This window comes from Mytilus edulis, chromosome 8 (assembly GCF_963676685.1).
Source record: "Mytilus edulis chromosome 8, xbMytEdul2.2, whole genome shotgun sequence".
Classification (NCBI taxonomy): Eukaryota; Metazoa; Mollusca; class Bivalvia; order Mytilida; family Mytilidae; genus Mytilus; species Mytilus edulis.
This window is the reverse complement of record NC_092351.1, coordinates 26,233,125-26,252,801: the sequence shown is the minus strand read 5'-3', so window position 1 is coordinate 26,252,801 and position 19,677 is coordinate 26,233,125.

The following is a 19,677-nucleotide window of genomic DNA, read 5'->3' as shown; positions in this document are numbered from 1 at the left end:
GTGAGGAGTGCTTTAGCTGGTAAAATTGATATGCCTTGTAATCGAATTAAGACATGCGCGTTACATTGACCTGTGCATGAACTGTGGCAAGTCTTGTCTTCCTCTGATAACGTGATTTAACGGTCAAGCCCTTTAAATCGAATTAGTTTACTTGTTGAAAATACAAAATAATTGATTTGAAAGTATGTGCTAACACAATTTCATTCGAATATAACTTTTAAATGTATAATAAATTAAAGTCCAAAAAGTGAAGTTAAAGCAGCTAAATGCATAATAGTGATTACTGATTCATTTTAACCATAAATTCGATTATCAATATTAGTGCGATCATTTATGATGTGGAAATTTTAGAGTTGCGATGAATGTTTATTTTTGTTTTATGTGATGTTTCGAAACGCAACAACTCAAAATAGTCTTTGAATGACTTTTATATTGCCGATATTCACAATTTGTAATGCAATCTAGTCGTAGATTCTTACTTGAATATACACGGGTATAAACAACGTAGGTCTGATTCTGGACGTTTTCTGTACGTTTGTTGTGTGTTTTCGCCATAGTTCTGTACCGTTCGTTGGTAAAAGATCGAGAACATAACTAGCTGTTTCTATTGAAATAACTATCTTTTATTTTTTGTTAGCAAACATTTGAAACTAGTCCCTGACTAGACTGAAAAGTCTAAAATGCCTTTCTAGTCCAGTCAAACTAAGATTTAACCTCAAACTAATTGCAACAGAAAATGTTTCAGTTCTAATCTATAGTATTATGCCCTTTATAAACACAGAAAAAAGTCCCTAAAAATTTAACTTGAGGAAAACTCAAAATCAGCATTTTAGATTTTCAATGGAAATTAACATTGGGAAGGGAGATAACTCTTGCAAAAATTAGTCTTTTTTGGTCAGTTTTTGGTTGTTTTTCTTGAAATTTATGTATAGTATGATACTTTGATGGGGTTATAAGTTTGTTTTTGACTAAATTGCATAATCTTCATCTCATAAAATGTACAAAACCGAAGTGTTATGGGTAGTTTTATTTTTTTCGCACATTTTTCTTTCAAGAAATTGCAAATTTGAAGCTATGTAACCATTTTGAAAAAATAATGTGAAAATTTGGTATTGTTTATATCTGTATATTATATTTTTTCAGCAACTTACTTATCTTAAGAAACTTTAAACCACAAAAAGAAGAATACATGCTTAATTATTTTTATTAAATTTGAGATTCTTCACCTTGACATGTTGAAATTCAATAAATGGTCAACTAATAAATTACGAAATCTAGATTATAGCTTGATAAAATATATGAAAACACCTTTAGAGTTGTTTGTTATACTCTAAAGACCGCTAAAAAAACAAGAATCAATACATTCTGATGAATAGAAGCGGTAAAGTTATAATTTTATATCAATTTTTATTGATATTTCTGCCTTTTTTGCAAGAGTTATTTCCCTTTTCAATGCAAATCTCCATAGGAATTTTAAATGGTGATTTTTTTAGTCTTCCTCAAGTTAGATTTTTTGGGACTTTTTTCTGTGTATATTTGGGGTATAATGCTAAAGATTAAAACTCAAAAATCTTCTGTTGCAATTACTTTCAGGTTAGGGTCAAATTTATGCTAGATTGACTGGACTATTCCTCTTAAATCTGTAATGTGTCTTATAATAGTTCTGTTTCAGTATAGTTGAGTGAAAATTCGTCTTTACTTCTAAATGTTCGTTATGTTAAGCTGTAGTTAAAAATGAGATAATGTCGCCATCTTTAACACTAAGGATTTTTTTTATCTAGGGTATAGATTACCTTAGCCGTATTTAGCACATTTTTTTGGAATTATGGGTCCTCAATTCTCTTCAACTTTATACTTGTTTGGCTTTCTTACTATTTTGATCTGCGCGTTACTGATGAATCTCATGTAGATGAAACGCGCGTTTGACGTATCAAATTATAAGCCTGGTACCTTTGATCACTAAATATAGATTTAAAAGAGGTATAATGCATTGATATGTTAAATACATATTCTAATATGACGTTCTGCAAACACTTTCGAGTACCCACCCGTGGTAAAATTTAAATATATTCATATGTCAGCTGATAGGAAATGTCGAGATTTGTTTGCACTGTTCCAACCCTACCACCAAGTCATATGCTTTTGAAGAATGAAACACCTCACGACAGATGTTGAAATGGCGTCATTAAACGATGACTATCCTGGTATCTATGATGTGTTTATTTAAGATCGTAAGGGGAAATGAACGAATCGGAAACTAAAATTCGTCAAAACATGAAAAAATAAACAAACGATGGTAAGAGTTTGTAAAATGTCCATATCTTCTTAAATGAAAGTTAAACAGTCAATTTAATTCATCCAAATCAGTCTCAGTATGTTACTGTATATCGTTTAAGAATGTCACTCATTCAATATTCTTCAACATGAATACTGTGAGCACTTCGGTCCCAAATAATTGTTGTCTTTGTCCGATTTAGAAAATAGAAATAATTCATGTGGGCTTGAATTTATATTAGTTTTTCCACACCTTGGCCTTTTATGCACAAAACAAACATTAGGAGTAGATTACCTTAGCCGTATTTGGCACAACTTTTTGGAATTTTGGGTCCTCAATGCTCTTCAACTTTGTATTTGTTTGGCTTTTTAACTATTTTGATCTGAGCGTCACTGATGAGTCTTATGTAGACGAAACGCGCGTATGGCGTATAAAATTATAATCCTGGTACTTTTGATAACAATTAGCTGCTATGTCTTACAATGGAACTTTTAAATATGACTACGGAAATCCACGTATATAAAGAAACTGAACCTTAATTCATGTATGGAAAATAAAACACACAAAGAAAGAATAGGCCACAACTCTTGATTGAGACTACTATTTTCCACTTTCTCTCTCACTATTTGACTAATGTTCATAAACACAGTCTGGGCCAGACATAAAACGAACATATTTACATCCGAAGATGCCAATCGAGGCAAACTTCCAGAAAATCTTTTTCTGATAGTTACGTATAGTTTTGGTATCATCTTTCCATTAGAAGAAATAAATAATTTGTTCGAATTTGGGAAATAGATGTATTATTTCATTTATACCACTGTGTATTTGTGTAGTTGTTGTCATATTAATATCTGTGTTATCAAGCAGTATTGGTGTCTTACACTTTCTCATCAATTTTGCTCCAGGCCATGGTATAGTATATAGTTAGGCCCCGTGGGTGGACACTCCGCCAATGAACTGAAAAGTAAAGAGTTTCAAATTTAATGTATTGCACAGCGGGGTGCTACAAAAATGATTGAATTAACGACGTAGTATCAGTCGAACGCAAAAACGGGAACCTACGTGCTAAAAAGGTATTTGCATTTCTACAACAAAGAACTATAACCAGAAATAACACAAAGCTTTAAGAAGGGGGAAACATGTCAAATAACGATCGAATATGTTATGAATAAGGAATATGGAATAAGTAACGAACAGGTAAGTTACTAACGAATAAGGAATAAGAAATACGTAACGAATAAGGAATAAGGAATACGTAACCAACTTGACGAACCTACTTTAATGCTATTAACTGTATGATAGGTATCATAATCCTTATCCGTAAATTAAGGCGAGTAGTTGTCATTTGTTCATGTGGTTCGTTATTGGTTCTTTTTGCTCGTTTTTATATAGACTAGACCGCTGGTTTAACAATAGTCATTTTGAGGCCCTTTATCTTCCTATTCGGTGTAAGCCAATGCTCTGTGTTGAAGACCGTACTTTGACTTGTGATGGTTTACTTGTACAAATTCTGACTATATTGTCTCATACAATATCTTCTTGTACCATCTCGAGTTATATTCGGTAGAATTTTCTCTTTCCTATAATTCTGACATAACTTGTGCCAAATGTAGTTGACTACACCATACCATTTTATTGAGAAAGAGCCAGAGAATTTTTTTTTTAATTTGCATTCGTAATTCCCAAGAAATTCATTACACAATAAATGCGGTATCAGGCCAAAACTCGAAGTACGACATAGAATGTAATTCTTTTAATAAAATAAGTGTAAAATATAAATGCATTCCTAACTTTACTTATGACGTTAATCTAAAATAAAATTAAAGTAAAGAATGAACCTGTAGCAATGCAGGCTTGATAATTTGACGTTTTGTCTGTAGGCAAAATATTACTAGAAATACCTGATGTTTTATTATTGTATTCCTGTTATTTGAATTTTGTATAGTTTAGCTTTTAGTTTGTTGTCTATGGCACCTTCATATCCACTACCAATCCATAAATAATGAAGTTCATCAAATTTCATGCTAATTGGATATTCCATTTTTAAGTCTTCCAACGGGTGGCGTAGAATTTGTATACCATCATAGCTAAGAATATGGAATGCATTATTAGCTGAATCTAACACAATGATTTTTGCGAATTTTGTAACTACTAAATCAGAAGGAAGGAATGGTCTGGAACTGAAACTTGGATTTAGGTCACTGTATCTCCATTTTAATTTGCCACACTGATTGAGTGCTACGACTGTCCCAGTGTATTGACTTTTTATGTCGATCACATACATTCTGTCCTGATTTGTTGTTATTCGCCATGGAAATGTAAACAGAGGTTCCTTTGCGTCTGTATGCTCGAAAATGTTGCATACTTTCCCATTGGATAACATTGAAACTACTAGACGAGAGCTATTATGTGCTCGTTCGAAATTTGCTTTAAATTCTGCAAGTCCTATCCAGATGACTGAATCGTTGTGTTTCTCAATATGAATACATAAAGGTTCCATGGTGAAATGATTCGATAACGGTGATACCTGAATTTTATTGTGCTTGTTTTTCTTCACTTGATTTATAACATTGTCGTGTTTGCATATAAAAAAAATATCCCCAACTGAATTAACAGCTATGTCAGCTGGGTTGTATCCTTTTACTTCATTGTAGTACTTCAGTCTGCTGGTAATTAATGTTGGTGTTAGTTTAATTTTACAAATGTCTCCTTTGTAATGACAAATGCATGCTTCATCTTCATTTATTATTTCTATACAGTCTATCGCGGGTAAATTTGTTGTGAAAGTTTGAATAACTTTGAATTCTACTGTGCGACTGCTATCATTTTCAGGGCAATCCACAAATATAAAATCAGAATCTTCAGAAGACATTGTTTTTAGAATTTTCTTTCTACTTTTGTCTTCACTTGTATATTGCTCATGTACAAACTTATCGATATCAATAGCTATATGGTATGAATGACTTTCAACAAAGCAATCTTCGCAAATGAGGATTTTGCAAGTTTGACAAAATGATGAATACTTTTTTATGTTGTGTTTCTTGCAATGCATTTTCCTAATTTCATGTTCTGTACAATTGTTCATAGTGATGCTGTCAAAAGACAAAACAGTGTGACTTGAATTCGATGCAGAAAAAGAATGATTATCTTTACATTTGTCACATAGAACAACGTTACATTCCCAGCAGCAGTACTTCAGATTTTTTCTTGTAAAACACACAGCACAAGATAACGACACTTGTATATCAAGTCTATTCATTTTGAAATGTTTGTCACTTCTCTGGTTTCACACAATACAAACACATTTGTGTTGGACTCGTCAAAAACAATAAATATATCCAGATGGACTTTCTATAAGGTATGTTACGATGATAATGAATATAGAACATCGTTACTCATTTTTTCTAGAATGTATTTCCTTGTGACTCACTATATATAAGGCTTACTTTTTACGTTTCCTGATTGATTTACCGGAGGTTCTAAAGTGTTATATATCTTTATAATTGAGAATTTCCTTTGTAGTTAAAATAACAAATTCAGATTTAGAAATTACGAATGATGATAACTTTATAGAGTGATCGGTGATTTTGGTGGCTTTTAATATAACAAATGTTTAAAAATTGAGTGAATTATATAAAGATGTCATGAAATAGTTTGCAGTTGAACTGGGCTTAGGTACAGGATAAAATATTAGACCAATAAAGCAACATGTCAATATTAAAGGCATTGAGGGTTGTAGGATCAGGGTTAGAAATTAGAACAAATTAGTTGCATGCTTAATGGTGGAGAGACGAAACGTTTTTGACAATTTTTATGACAAATATGTCTTTATCAAAATAGAAGGAATCCATAACTCAATACATCAATAATAACGTTTCAAAATAGTGAATAACTTGCTGGGAAAATTTAAAAGGATTTTTAGTTCAGCACTGAAAATATCACCAGAGTCATTAATCTTTTCTGTAAAAATGCGTATATTCTCTCTATTTTTTTCAGCCTGATTATCAAATAAAATGCAAAGGAAGATTTAGAAGATGAGCCTGGCTAATGTAAACAAATATATTTTGATGGAATACCCTTGTGAGCGCACATGATCTTAAGGGTCAATTGCTCTATTTTCATCGCTTGGCTTCTAATGTCTTGTGTGTTTTTGAACCAAACTATCTATCATTATTTTGGTATCTTGTTTCAAAATTGTTTCTGATGATTTCCAGAATTGCGCAAGTTCTAATTATATTTTAACAAGGTTTAACCCACCATTTTTTTTTTATTCAAATGTCCTGTACCAAGTCTGGAAAATAGCAGTTGTTATCTTATAGTTCGTTACTGTGTGTGTTACATTGTCGTTTTGGTTTTTTGATGCACTTCAGTGTTTCTGCTGTTTCGTTGTTTTCTTTTTATAGTTGATAGTTTTAGTTTGTAACCCGAATTTGTTTTCTCTCGATTTATGAACAGAGGTATTTTACTGTTGTCCTTATTTAAATGTGAAATAAAGATAAGACGTTATTCATATTTTGAATTCTTGGACTTGTCCATTTTACGAAACTGTTCTAAGAGGTTTTAAACAAATATTTTCTCCTCAAATTTCCATTCTTATATTATTCAAACATATTTTAACCTAGTCTGTTTCCCGGTCGTTATTGAAATTCCTGACAATATTTGTAAATTCCGAAGGCATACTGGGTATTTTACGGAGGGGACCAACTTAGAATTAGGGTTAAAAAATCCTTTCTTCCGAAACTTGATATTTTTTTATAATGCCCATACTTTTATTTTTCTAACATGTTAAAAAATAAACTGTAAAATTTAGAGACTAGCTTTATGGACTTCAACAATGAAACCTACAAAATTACATCAAGCTCTGTGTTGTGTACTGTTTTTTATGCAATATATACTTCCCAAATTTTTTTTAGAACTCGTTTTCAAAGTTTTCCCCACCATTGCAACATCTTAAAAATACGAAGCCCATATTTGTCTCTTTATATACTTTTGTGTTCATTTAAACGTTACTTCTTGAAATTAGTTATCAAAGGTACCAGGCTTATGATTTGATACGCCAGACGCGCGTTGCATCGTCATAAGACTTATCAGTGACGTTCAGATCAAATTAGTTAGAAAGCCCAAAACGGGTACAAAGTTGAATAGCATTGAGGACCGAAAATTCCAAAATGTTGTGCCAAATACGGCTAAGGTAATCTTTGCCTGCAATAAGAAAGTCCTTAGTATTTCAAATAATTCATACTTTTACAGTAAATTTATAAAAACACATTATATCACTAAAATCTTCAAAATATCTGATCAACAAAGCACTACAACATACTTTTAAAATAATAAGAATTCTACCAAAAATTTCAAAGAACAAATGTTCAAAACTATATCTCAATGAAAAATACGTTTATCCTTATTAACAGCTATTGAGTACATGACAAACAGAATAAAACAACCAAACTGACCAAATTATAACATATTTTCAATTAAGTTAGCACAATACAATTTTTTTTACTTCCAATCACTAACCTTTAAAATGTTGTAACTTTCTTATGAATGCATAAAAACTAATAAAAGAGGTATATATAGGTAGATAAAAGATTAATCTTTTCAATGAATGCAATATTTTTATTATGCAATCATTATGTGATCAATTATTATGTAATTAGTTGTAAAATCTCAGTCAGTTCACTTGAATGAATTTAGCTCTATCATCTCTTTAACTATACAGAAAGTTTTAACGAAATCTTAATCAAGACATCATGGGCTTCAAAAGGGTGTCTCAAATTGTCCCTATGGTATTCCATTCTCTCATAAATCTCTAATTAGTGTGAACATCCTAACCACATAAAAGAAGATAATGTTTAATTAGGTGTAAAATTTGTTCTATACATTCTACCTGAAATCTGAGACACCCTTTCGTAGATAATAGCCATAGAAACAACATATAATAAAATCAACTCTCTAGGAATACCTATGAAGAAGCTATATAATTTCAATTGAAATTGGAACTTTGGGGAAAAATATTTTAGACACACATTATAATTGGTTACATAATTGTTGCATAATACTAACATTGCATTAATTTGAAAGAGTAATCTGTTAGCTATCCATAACTACCACTTTTATAAATTTTCAAGCATTATTAAGAAAGTTACAGCATTTTAAAACTTGGGAGTTGGAGTTATAAAATCTTTGTATTGTGCTACCTTAAGTTATCACTACACATACTACTTAAACAGTTAGAAATTTTACCGTTGATTTTACGTCTGTTGATGGGGTCCGTGTTGCTTAGTCTTTTTTTTCTATGTTGTGTTTTGTATACTATTGCTTGTCTGTTGTTATTTTTTAGCCAGTTATTTTTAACAAACAACTTGTTATTCTTTTTCTTGCTAGTTCTGTTTGAAGCGCGTGTAGATATCGTCGCTATGCTATATTGTATCAGAAAACAAACATTGAAATCAGACATTGCATTAACCGACTTCATTGATTGTTATATTATTTGAAGAAGGTTGTAGAAAAAAATCGTATGTAGTTGAATGTAGGTTTTACATTGGACCTCATATGAAAAATGTAACAACCACGAACTGAATATTATTTAACAGTTTTCCCCCGAAATGCAGGAAGTTAAAAGCAGAAAAATCCATCACATCTTTCCAAGAAGTAAGTTTAATCCAGGAAATTAGTCAGGTGATTGCATTACTACTAATTATAGATTAAGTGTTAATTGTTATTTCGTTGTAATTGAAAACTGCCTACTTGTAAATAATTATACTGTACATTGATGCGGGTTTTTTTAACCAAAAAATGACACACAAACAATTATTGTCTCCCTTGATATTTATCATACCATATAATATAATATTTCCTTTTTTATGTGTGTATTAGATCTCTTTGTCAGCTATAACTCTTTCTCAATATTTATGTACATATGCATTTATATTGTTCATTTTATGCTCTTTGTGAGTTTTCTTGAATAAATAATTTGAATTTGAATTTGAATTTGAATTTATATTTAAAATGTTGCAAATTCTTGTTGACAGACACTTTTTATTAATTCGTTGAATATTTTTCCTTCAGTAGTTCATTATATTATATTTATATAGCGGAGCCTGAATGACGCATGCTTTTCTAGTTGTTTTCATATACGTATTTGAAATATATTTAAAAAAAATCCTCATCAAAGATATCAGGTCTAGTTTGCAAAAAAAAAATATACACAAGTTATGATTTGTTCCGAACGAATGGATGTTGCTATATGTTCTACGATAAATAGGTACTACGATTGCATATCTTAACGTATGTGGTTTTATGCATATAAGCCCAGGTTTTTAATTTTGTATTGCAAACGCGTGTTTCGTCTCCAAAAATACTTTTCAGTGACGGTCTAATATACAAGATTAAAAGCGTAAATGAATTACGAAGTTGAAGAGCATTAAGGATCAAAAATAAAGAACTGGAAATGTTCATAAAAACTGACAAAATCGAACGCTATAAATCAAAGGAACAAGCTGCCATATTCTTAACTTGGTTCAAGCATTTTCCGACGAAAATGGCCAAGGCTACACAAATATATGTCATATTGCTATTTTTTAGATTCACAGTAAATCACATAAGAAAACCAGTATTTTTTTGTGGTCACTTTTACTTTTTTGCCAATACCAATTCTAGTGTTGATGCAAGACGTTTGCGATTAAGCATGCTTTAAAATCAATCAATTTATTTCATTGACTGAAAATTACTTTCTATGAATTAATATATTTTCAGTTATGGTGGCCAAATTTACATAAAGGTTCAAGAAAAATATGAAATATTATGAGTGAAAATCCTCTTGGGATAATTGTTATGATTATTAAATTATTGTGAACAGATATAGTCAAAGGTAAATGTTACTGAGTTATAACAGTATTATAATTTTGATGATGAATTTGGTCCAAAATACAGGACAAAGTTAAGGTGTTTATGTTTCTGGAAATGACAATTTTTATATAACTGTATGATGAAGCTAATAAAATAAATGAGATTGAAATGTAAAAAGAAAGTTTTTTAATAGAATGTGTATAATAACATTTGTTTTATTGCTTACACTTCCTTGTTAGACACAAACATAAATTAGATAACTGTTCAGTAAACATTTGTGTAAATTATCACTAGATGATGAGGAAAGTGGTATATGAGTATTAGTGCTTGGTCTATATGCCTTTTTGTGCTTCTTTATTACATATTTGGTTGTTTTATAGTGATTGTGATTATAACATAATGTTGTCTGCTGTACCGCAATTTTTGACATTTTTACCTATTATGTCTGTTTGCTTTGTTCACACATCGTTGTCAATATAATGGAATTCTATGCGACTGTTGTAAAAGTGAGAGGTTTAGCTTTTTCTACATAAGAAAATTTCTGTACCACGTAAGGAATATGACAGTTGTTATCCGTTCGTTTGAAGTGTTTGAGTTTTTGATATTGTCATTTGATCAGGGACTTTCCTTTTTTGAATATTCCTCTGAGTTCAGAATCTTTGTGAGTTTACGTTTTGGTATATATTACCCAGTGGTGACACCGGCTTTTTCCACACTTATTTGTTAAATGATTTTTACCATAAGCAAAAAAAATGTTCTGTGAATTACATTATAATTTCAATAAGGTTTCCTATTTCGAAGCAATATTCAAATCAAATCAAGTGTGACTTAGTGTCTTTAATCTTGATTTAAGGGTCCACAAAGAGCATATAGATCAATACATATCACGAATACAAATCATACATATTGATCAAATCAATTTTGCTATCACTTTCATTATTGCATATGATCTATTTAGTATTTTATAATAGTTCAATTCTTTTAAGTTAAACAGATAATTTGTTGATAAGTTGACAAAATACATTGCTTTTCATTGGGTCTTCTAGAACATGCAATCTCATCTTGTAAATATGAATTCCAACATCAATCAATAAATTTAACATATACAAACAGTATATAACTATCCCTTTTTTTCAATTCCTTTGGGTTTTTTTTTCAGAAAAGAGCAGATCTTCTGATCACCCTTGAAAAATATACAAAAAGTTTTAACCCGGGTTAGTTTTGTTCTCAATCGATTTATGAGTTTCGAACAGCGGTATACTACTGTTGCCTTTATTCAAAAATAAGGAATGCTTACACCTTCATACAGTGGGTAAAACTCACATAGCCGTTGAATTGGAGCTTTATTATCGTTTTCTTTGCTTGTTTCGGTTAAACAAGATATATATAATCTGATATATAATCTGATATATATGGATTTATGTTTTTAAAATCACTGTAAGCTTAATGCTAAATATAAACACACTGAAACCTCAATGTAAGATATTTGTGATAAACTCCAATGAGCGGATTGTTCTAATTAAACAAGATTTGATCTGATTTGTATGGATTTTAGGTTTTAAATTACTATAAGCCATGTTGAAATCGTGATGCTAAATATAAAGACCGAAATCTCAATGTTAGATATTGGTGGTAGGGATATAAACAATAAGGAAATATTTATGTTAAAATTCAAAATGGTCGTGTACTATTAATTAAATGTTGACGTCAGTTTTATCCATGTTGTTAGAGGAATTTTTTTTATGTTAAGTTAAATCCTGTGATAAAATAAACATCACAAAAATACCCCACTTTTTATGGCGTTGACACATTCGTGTGACGCATAGTTTATAATTATATTGTAGTGCCCTTGTATACTGTCGTAAATTCATGCGAGGTGTCCGTTGTTATTCTGAAATTTACATGTTATAATGTACTATTATATTATTAATTTATGTATTTCACTGTCCCGTGAATGTTCTTGCGTTTATTTGAAATGTGTTCCTGCCTGTAATATTATCGTTATTTTTAACATTGCCATATAAGCCAGAAAAAAAGGTCTTGTTTTGTCTTGTACCAAGTCAGGTTATGTTACTTTTAGTTTCAATATCTTTTAAATTTTTATTTCATTTAAGACAAACTAAATACATAATGCATTTTCAAATGTCATATTCCATATTCCATACTTGTTATAGACATTTCCTTGTATAAAAATGATGGATTAAACCTTGTTTTATAGCTAGCTACACCTCTTACTTGTATGAAATTCACATTAAATTCCGTTATGTCTATAAAAAAAAATATGTGTGAACGAAACAAACAGACATTATATGTAAAAATATCAAAATAGGAGTACAGCAGTCATCATTGTGTTATAATCTTAATCACTATAAAAACAAACAAATACGTCGACAAAGAAAAACAAAATGTCATATAGACAAAGCTAATAAGCAAAACTGAAACACAAGAATACAAGAAAAACACCACAATATACTGCCACAACAAAACATAAGCGGGGTGCATACGTACCGAAAACGCCAAAAGGATATTACAAAAAGTGAACTATATATAAACAATAAAGGTTAAAATTTTACAAAAACAAATAAAAGAACACTATAACACGTAATTTATATGATAAAAAACGTCAGTATCTAGAATCTATACTTAAAAACCATCATGTATTATTTGTGAAGTAAATACGGAATGCATATCAACAAGGTTTTGGTAACTTCCGATGAACTTTTTTGTTTTAAAGGTCAAAACGTTTTTTGACATAACCCTGGTCATCAAAATTTATCAAAAAAATTGTAGAAAAGCAATTGCTCAAATAAAAAATAAAATGTTTAAGGTAGATACATGGTATACCGCCATCTTGGATTGTACGATCGCAGTACAAAATCGGTCTAGTTATTTGCCCAAATCTGCAAATCTGGAAACAGATTTGCAATTTAATGTTGAGACTGTTTATTTATATGAAGAAAACTGAAGAAAACTGAAGAAAACTGAAGAAAACTGAAGAAAACTTGGTGATTCATTGTATTATTCAAAATATTTAAACAAGTATCGTTTTTTTTAATTTCTAGAATCATTATTTTCAAATTAACCATTTAATGGGAGATAACTCTTTTAGTGAAACGTATATATTGGACTGATAGGGATTTTTTTATTTTTATTTGTAACTAGAAAACAAGTTCGGTGACACCAATTTTTATTTTTATTTTCTAAAAACATATTATAAAACCTATCTTTTCTTAATTTATTTCAAAATTCTATCTCATTGATTTTTAGCTCACCTGGCCCAAAGGGGCCAAGTGAGCTTTTCTCATCACTTGGCGTCCGTCGTCCGTCGTCGTTTACAAAAATCTTCTCCTCTGAAACTACTGGGCCAAATTAAACCAAACTTGGCCACAATCATTATTGGGGTATCTAGTTTACAAAATGTGTCCGGTGACCCGGTCAACCTACCAAGATGGCCGCCATGCCTAAAAATAGAACATAGGGATAAAATGCAGTTTTTGGCTTATAACTCAAAAACCAAAGCATTTAGAGCAAATTTGACACGGGGTTAAATTGTTTACCAAGTCAAGATCTATCTGCCCTGAAATTTTCAGATGAATCGGACAACCCGTTGTTTGGTTGCTGTCCCTGAATTGGTAATTTTAGGGAAATTTTGCTGTTTTTGGTTATTATCTTGAATATTATTATAGATAGAGATAAACTGTAAACAGCAATAATGTTCAGCAAAGTGAGATTACAAATAAGTCAACATGACCGAAATAGTCAGTTGACCCCTTTAGGAGTTATTGCCCTTTATAGTCAATTTTTAACTATCTTTAGTAAATCTTAGTAATCTTTTACAAAAATCTTCTCCTCTGAAACTACTAGGCCAAATTAATCCAAACTTGGCCACAATCATCTTTGGGGTATCTAGTTTAAAAAGTGTGTCTGATGACCCGACCAACCAACCAAGATGGCCGCCACGGCTAAAAATAGAACATAGGGGTAAAATGTTTATAACTCAAAAACCAAAGCATTTAGAGCAAATCTGACGCTCTTAAATTGTTTATCAGGTAAAGATCTATCTGCCTTGAAATTTTCAGATGGATCGGTCTACCCGTTGTTAGGTTGCTGCCCCTGAATATTAAGGAAATTTTGCCGTTTTTTGTTATCATCTTGAATATTATTATAGATAGAGATAAACTGTAAACAGCAATAACACAGTGTAGATACTATTCTGTACGCTATCCGGAAGTCGCGATTTTCGAAGCGATGATTTCCGACTGGCTAACAGGACGGTTTTGCCTACGGTAACTTTTCTCATCATGTGTTTACTTCTATATCTACAAAGTGCTTTGAACATCTTCAAGGTATATATAGCATCATAAATATGAGTAACTGTAACAAAAACATGCATTAGAATATAAAATATACGTGTGCATCACATCAACTTGGTAGAAAAAGGTGAAATCGATGGACAATTTTGCTCTCGTAGCACAAAGCAAATAGTCTGTTATTGCAAATATTTGCATCAGTTTACAGTTAAATATGTACTGTTTCAATATTCTTTTCGTATTTAAGTAGAATATTCGTATTTCCCATAAAAAAATATGTTTTCCTTGAGGATCCCAAAATAAATTACTGTACGATCAGTCTAGAACTGACTGTATTCTAGAAGCGATTTCAGATTTTTTGACTGAATGACCAGTCGTGATTTTGAAGAAAAATCAACAGCAATTTGAAGGTATATACGTGTATATGTGATATTATGAACTATCCAGGGAACTTTAACGTGTAATTACTTTCATCAGACAATACAAATATATTTCTGATGATTTTTTTAGACGGCAAAACAATCGTATTTTTGTTCCATCAGTCTTATTTAAAATCAAATGCCTGAAAGGTAATACATGATTCGCTTGTGGACTTTGTAATAGTGTATCGTTACAGTTATCTGTTTAGCTATTACATTTTTAAAGATTATTTACACCGTCCACCGTTGAACAATTGATGATAACATAAATCAAGCTTGTCTTTTAAAATAACAAAAAATGGATATAGACAGCTTTGCGTAGGGGGATAATTCATGTGATATAATTTTGGTAAGTTTACAGATGCATTAATCGAGTAAAAATGGAGCAATTTCAGAAAACTTTAATGATTGGTTTAGGAGGTGTTGGAAATACCTGATGGGTGCCCCCATATAATGTAATGTTCAAGTCCGTATTTTATATAAAGTAACCCCATAAAAGATTTTTACTAAAATTCGAAATAGACGGTACACAATACAGTCATTATCATTTATGATAAGGAATCCGAATAAGATTAATTAATAGTTATATCAGTGACGGATTCAAAAAAAGGGGATCCGGCAGTTTGAAACCCTTTTTAACTATAAATTCATTTGTATGGGAACATATATTTGGAATCCCCTTTTCTCCTGGATTGGACCCCTCTCCATTTAAAAATGGCCGGAACCCCCAATGTATATTAAGTGGTTAATGAGGAGATGCGCTTACAAAACCGGCGAAACATATTGTACCGGTCCAACGGACGAACGAAAAGACGGACTTCTTTATCACTATAATCCCCCGCTTGACAAAGTGATGTACAATTGAGTGTCAAAGAGACAGTTTTCTCGTTTGAATTGTATTACATTGTCTTATCGGGGCCTTTTATAGCTCACTATGCGGTATGGGCTTTGCTCATTGTTGAAGGCCGTACGGTGACCTATAGTTGTTTATGTCTGTGTCATTTTGGTCTTTTGTGGATAGTTGTCTCATTGGCAATCAAACCACGTCTTCTTTTTTATATAGCTCTACATCTTAAACAAAGTGAAGGAACTGTGATCAATTATAGGCTTCAGTACGGCCTCGAATGTGTGTAAATACATGCATTTTTATATAACAACTAAATCTGTGTGTTTGTACAATTTTAAGTATAACGGAGGACATTTCTGAAACTTATATACTAGTATACATCAAACCTTCCTCTTATTTTAGCAACATTTAAACATCCTTAAAGGGATAATTCGCGAATTTTTACTTATCAGCTAATTATGTCCATAATACCATAAAAAACATATTCACCAAGTTTTATCTGGATATGAACAGCAATAAAGGAGAAAATTAAGAATTAATAATTTTATTTCTTCGAACTTCCTGACTAATGTGACGTAGTTTAAGTCTTTAAGCATGCCGGGAGTGGAAATAATCTTATTTTAAATCTTAATCGTTAATCATCTTATAACGCTATTTAAAGCGCATAGACGACGTTTGGTGTAGCTATTAACCAACTAATAATTAAGATGGACCAGCGCTCAGCTTGAAAGTAGAATGTACGATTTATATTTTAATATTTTCTAAAATGATTATAGTGATACAAGTAAATCATATAAAATATTTTTTTATGATTTTTTTTTCCGACGGATATTTTGAACCTACATGTATAACTGGTAGTGTTTTAAAAATGCATGTTTGTACTTTTTACCTTTTACGTCAGGCTAGTAAATATGTGCTGCTAGTACATTTGTAGTGTGCAAATACGGCCCCGCAAATACAATGTGTATTGTACTTTGACACATAGTGACTACCTGTTGAATGCGTGGTTAAATTCAAGTTAATTAAAAGATTAGCATTTTGTATCTTTTGATCTTTACTCAGTGAATTTAAGCCGTCACGGTTCACTTTTCTAGGTGTGAACAACATTTCGTATGAATGATAAACGGGGGAATCTTAATATTTTCCATGAGCTCAGTTTAATTAAATATATTGTTGACGCTGAATATTTAAAAAAAAAAGAAATACTGAATTAATTTCATTGAATAAATTTATGAATAATGAAGTCCTTATAAACACGAGTAAATGAATTAAAAATCTAAGAATTCCGAATTTTTGAAATAGATAGTAATTACCAATTGCAGTTATATTAGTGGGTCGTTCAAAGCGATCTTCTTTTTTTTTTTTAAATATTCAGGAAGTAATGTCCTTATCAAAATAATTTAATTTTCACCACGTACTAATTCTTCAGCTATTTGAACGAAAATATCAAAAATGTTGACAGAAAATTTAAAGGTCAACTTTGTCTTACTGGAAGGGAGGGAGAGCTCCAGACGTACTTATTAACAGACAAAGCAGGCTTATGGCTTATCGTCAGTTTGTGTGCTGCGTCAGGAAAGGTCAACCACTTGGCAAGAAACACAGAATAATACTACCGGCTTGTGTAGTAAACATAATCAGAAAAGAGTTTCCATCGTTGGATGGGGTATACGAATGATTCAAAGAATGTGAAAGTGACACTTCAGACTGAATAGCTCTAAAATCATTTAAACGATTTACCAATACAATTTTTCACCGAATGTATCAGATTCATTTCATTATTTGTGTAATAATGAACCTATTTATGAATTATTTCACTTTGAGGTCTAATTTTATAGATTGCATGTTGTATTAACATGAAGGTTTGGTCTACCACAGTACCACGGAGCGTTGATATGATTTGACCCGATATTCTCACGAGATGTTGTTGGGGTTCTTGTTGTGCGACCTAAACCAGTTTTCTATGATGTGTTTTTTATCTCTTTGTTTGTCTTTCGATCGTTTATTGGTTATTTTCTGCTATGACGTTGTCAATGTGTTTTTTAATACTGAATATGACTATCCGTATTGGTACCTTCTGTCTTTTTACAAACAAGACCATGAAACTGAATATTGGAAATATATCATGCTACTACAAAAGAAAAAGCACTGATGGATTGTCCTAGAAGCATATTTTAAGAGAATAATAATGGTCTATAAGCAGTTACATTTTTTTCATGTTTGAAGCGGTGCATTTTTTAAAATTTAATTTGACTTTTACCAAGAAATGCATTGTAGCAAAGGGGTAGAGTAATTGTGGTCTAGTGTCAGATACTCTAAAATAATGGAATTTAACAGAAAAGGAAACAAATAACGGACTTTGGCAAAAATGTAGAGGGCTTTTGCATGATACCTTTTCTCCAGACATAAAATCTTTTACAATAAATCATCATACAACAGCTTAAAGCTTGAAATGCCAGCGATTTCGCGGGAGTGTTTTAGTGTTCTCAAAATCTTATATTGATAAAAATTACACTCCTTTAAATAATTGAATGTACATGTACAGGAAGACAAACGATTACCGCACGTTCTCGAGACATGCCACGAACTAAGTATCATCTTCGTGCCATAATTGCGCATGCTTGTCTCTTCACATACAAGTGAACGCAAATTTTCTAATAGGCAAAATATTTCGTAAATGCGCCCACTCATATCGGAAATAGGACAAGAATGTATGAAAGATAGCCATCCGTAATCTCTCGGTTAAATTCTCTAGGATTTACTCCAAACAATGTTGTAAAATGATGCAGTATGTTTTTTCTTTCTTAAATTATTCATCACAACTCTAGACCGCATAACGTAAATTAAACATTTGCTAAGCAAATAAAACAAGCTGACAAAACATTATGTAAGCTATTGTGTACAAAAGCATTGGCGGATCCAGGGGGAGTGATTCCCGGGTGTTGGAACCCCGTTTTTTTTGCCGATCAATGCATTTGAAGTGGGACATATAGTTGGAACCCTCCCTTTTTTAATATGGCTGGATCCGCCCCCGAAAAGTAAAATTGAAATTTGAAAAAAAAATCATTTTACATGGTACAGTACCAGATAATCTTCTACACATGAATTTTGAAACAGAAGTCAAAATTAATAATTTACGGTCTTATTATTTCTGTCTTTGCACATGTCAGAATTAATCAGCCTGTAGATATAAATTTTAAACTCTTATTTCATGTTTGGACGGCTTTGTGTATTTCAATCAGGTTAGGGACATACATTGTTAACAGGATGTATAATACACCTGACAGCATTTTCGATGGCACTTTTACCTGTGCACACCTGGGTCAAACAGCTGGGAAGCGATGCATGTACCTGAATTGCGTAATGTCACCAGTTTATTAGCCCGCATGAAGTCACTAGAATACCTGAATGTGACACTATTACATGACCTCTGGCAATAATTCAAAAGATCGTCGGTTTTCATATTAGAAGTACCCGAAATGAATAAAATCTGTTACATATAAAAGTGTTTTTTTTGGCAAGCATTTCGAAAAGTCTAAAGCCGCTACAGATACCTTTTAATCTCATTAAGAATATAATTATGCCTTTACAACTTCCAAATTAGTGTCCGCCCCACTAGATGTATTCCTATCTATTATAAATTTAGAAAGAAAAAATACTGCTACTACGATTGACCATAAATCATTACAAACTTCGCTAGCCTAGCTGTCGACATTTTATATCCCAAAATTGCTCAGCCTTAACTTGTAGGACTACGCAACTGCATTGACCTAGTAGACAGCTATAAAGCATAACAAGGGGGCGGTAAGATCTATTAAGTTTCCACACGAATCGGGGAAGACATATGCTCCCATCTACCTATCACCTCTTCAACCTTTTATATTGCACAATATGGAAAAGGATATACATAAGTTTTTTTGCACCTAAAAAATATATACTTCATTGAACTTGTGAATTTACGACAGAAAGACACAGAAC